General features: G+C 38.0%; 1 protein-coding gene across 5 annotated transcripts in view; it reads left to right on the forward strand.

The window, feature by feature from the left end:
• Positions 1–3,094, forward strand: part of lrfn1 (leucine rich repeat and fibronectin type III domain containing 1) — a 223,709-nt gene that overhangs the window by 204,749 nt on the left and 15,866 nt on the right. Inside the window, exon 1 of one of the 5 annotated variants that reach the window (XM_015034662.1) lies at positions 107–224. The exons of the other annotated variants lie outside the window; for them this stretch is intronic. The gene's annotated coding sequence lies outside the window, so the exon portion shown is untranslated. Of the gene's footprint in view, positions 1–106; positions 225–3,094 lie in introns of those variants that run through there. 5 annotated transcript variants of the gene reach the window in all.

Raw genomic sequence — 3,094 nt, forward strand, 5'->3', positions numbered from 1 at the left:
AGTAAAGTACAGATACATGAAAATTATACTTAAGTACAGTAACGAAGTACTTGTACTTCGTTACTTCCCACCACTGCAATGCTGTTCTTTTCTCTTTTCTCTACAGTTTCTAAAGAGAAACCAGAATCAGCTGAAATCAGTGCCAACAGGTCAAAGCTTCACCAAAAAGTCATCAACTGATAGTTTTTGTCTCGGGTTCGTGAGGATAGAAGCCGCATTCTTCAGTCAGTTCTCAATACATTTAATTATCCACATGGTGAAGGAAACAAAATGTACCAGGGCCAAACTGTCAAAGTAGTACATTAGTAATTACTTATGTATAAAAGACAGAGTGAAAGGGGCGAAACAAAAGATGTATATGACTTACTGATTTTTAATTACTTTCCCTGTGGAGCCGTCATCAGAGTGAGCATCATCTTCCCAAAGCTCCTAGTTTTCTCATTCTCCCTACTGTATTTAAATGAAGGTATTTTATATGCGTTTGTTTTTCCACCCACGAAAGCAAACCTATAATTCAGAAAGAGTTATGACTCACCACTGTCCATAGGTAGACCTGCTTAGCTCCCATCTCCTCCACATTCAGATTTATTTACTAAATCAGAGGCACATTATAGGTTAAATAAGTATATGGAGATGTAACTTTTGTAAAACTTGCTTGAAATTTATACAAGCAGATGGTGAATGTATAGGTGTTTTATAGTAGGTTTAAAAAAGAATCACATTCACGTTCCATGCTTGTCAGCTTTTACTGTAGATAAAGTTTAGAAGACTTTTATCTTGCTCTGGATAGCATCCATTTCTGAAATATTTTGAGAAGTGTCCGAGGGTGCATTCACACCAGTCCTGTTTACTCCGCTTTAATCAAAATCTGATTCGTTTGTCTAAAAATTCTGTTTGTGGAAGTGTGAAAGCACAATCAAACTCTGATGCGGACCAAAAAAAAAAACTCGAACCGTGATCCGCCTAAAAACCTCGGCCTCGGTTTGGGTGAAGTGAACTCTGCTACAGTTCGAATGCATGTGTGAAAGTCAAACGGACCGGAGACCACTCCAAAAGCAGGAAGCGACCCGTAGCAAAGGGCATTCTGGGTAAACACGACCAAGACAAATGCTTTAGTGCTAGCTAGAAGTAGATTGTGGTCTTTCGCCAAAGACGAGAGAGAAATCGTACCGCTAAAATTTGACGCCACTCCATCTTTTGTTACATTTCGTGAAGAAGGAAGTCGTCCTCTTAAGATGTTTTCATGTTGGTTCCATTAGCGCCATTGCTTTGTTTGAGGCTGTGAAAGCGAACCACACCAGCTGAAAACATAGCAAAGGTTGCAACCGAGTCTACCAGACTATCAGATGTGAAAAGCTGTTAAAATTTGAATAACGTGGTTATTCGTGTTAATCCTGGGGTTTTAACTCTAGCAAGATAGCTAAGGTCAAAAACCCTCTGAAAACCATATGTTATTTTATTATAAAAGAGTTCTGAAGAATGGTTTATCTTTTTCTCACTTAAAAGGTGATATGAGGTTTTGATGACCAGAAGGAAAGAGACTTTTCCTCTGTTCTTATTCTGCCTGTTTTTTTTTTTCCCTCTTTACTTTACAATATCAGGAGACACATTTTAATAAAGACTTCCTGAGGTTTGCCAACTTAGCCACTGCAGGCTAATCAGAGCATAATGAGCCTTGCAGGAGAAAGGCCCTGAAGCTATAGCTATTTCAGACTTATAAGTGGATAATACAGTGCAAAAGAAATATCCCTAATTTCTTCCTGTAGACTTTGTTGTAATATTTATAAAAGCGGTCTTGGCCAAGAGTTCATCTGGTTTTCTGAAGGTTTTACCTTTTTTAGTTTTTACTTTTCAATCCGTGCGTCCTTAAACATGGAGGAACCTTGAAAACTTACAAAAGAGGAAATGTTTGCCCTCTAAACTTCATCTGCTAAAAATGAATTTGTGTGTTGAAAATAAAACCAAAAATGGGCTCCAGCAAAGACCTGAAGCAGGACCTGAGCGATGCGTCACCCTGCAGTCGATCTTCCACTCTGTCAGTTTTTTGTAAATAGCAAAAAAGAAGTCCAGCAAAAGTATTCACACCTCTGAACCCCTTTTAATATGTTTCATCTTGAAACTTCAAGGCATTTCATTGATGCTCTATGTAATAGACCAGCAGTGACACAATTAAGGGGTGGAAAGAAAATAAAAATATATTTTTTGTTTCTTTCATAACCAGATTTTACCAAAGTTACAGCTCCAGGTAATTTGCAGGTAAGCAATTAATCGCATGATTAATTAAAATGAGATAAGTACTTTCCATTCTGATTTTCAAGATTTTTTGAAGGGCAATTTTTCAGTCTTTATGGTCTATCTTATTTGTTGTGTTTGGTTTTTATTTATTGTTTTTGGTTGTTGAATTTTATTTTGGATCGTTAAGATGATTTGCAGTTCCTGTACTAGGTGTTCTCTATGCAGGGTTTATTAGCCTGTGGGTGTGTGAACTTGCAGTTTTATGCCATTATCAATATTTCACTTGAAAATGGTCTGAAAATAACAATACCATCATTTATCACAACATTTTCTGGGACAGAACCTTTAAGTACAAAAAAATTTGATAAAATGATAGGCCGTGCTGCAGCTGTAAGTCCATCTGCAGATGAACATTTTTGCCCGTTCCACTTTGATAAACAGCTCTAGGCCAATCAGATTGCATGCCCCAACCACATTTCTCAAGCCCAGTCACAGAATCATGTCTGGACTTTGACTGAAGTTCACAGACCCAAGACTTTTGCAGTTTTTTTCCAGTCTTGTCCTGTATTTGGCTTCATCTTTTTGCGTTTAGAAGCAGACACAGACTAGTAGATGCAGCTTCTCCTTGATGCACAACTAAAAAGAGCAAAGTCCAGAAAAATCAACATCAAGGTGAAATATTCACAAGTTATACATTGTGCATGCAAAATATTTTTGTAAGATTTACAGAGGCAGCGTTGATCTGAACGTCCCACGCGCGCACACACACACACACACACACACACACACACACACACACACACACACACACACACACACACACACACACACACACACTCTCCATCTTCTTGTGTGTTTC

This window comes from Poecilia latipinna, unplaced genomic scaffold, assembly GCF_001443285.1.
Source record: "Poecilia latipinna isolate Pla-1442-1.1 unplaced genomic scaffold, P_latipinna-1.0 Scaffold1, whole genome shotgun sequence".
Lineage (NCBI taxonomy): Eukaryota > Metazoa > Chordata > Actinopteri > Cyprinodontiformes > Poeciliidae > Poecilia > Poecilia latipinna.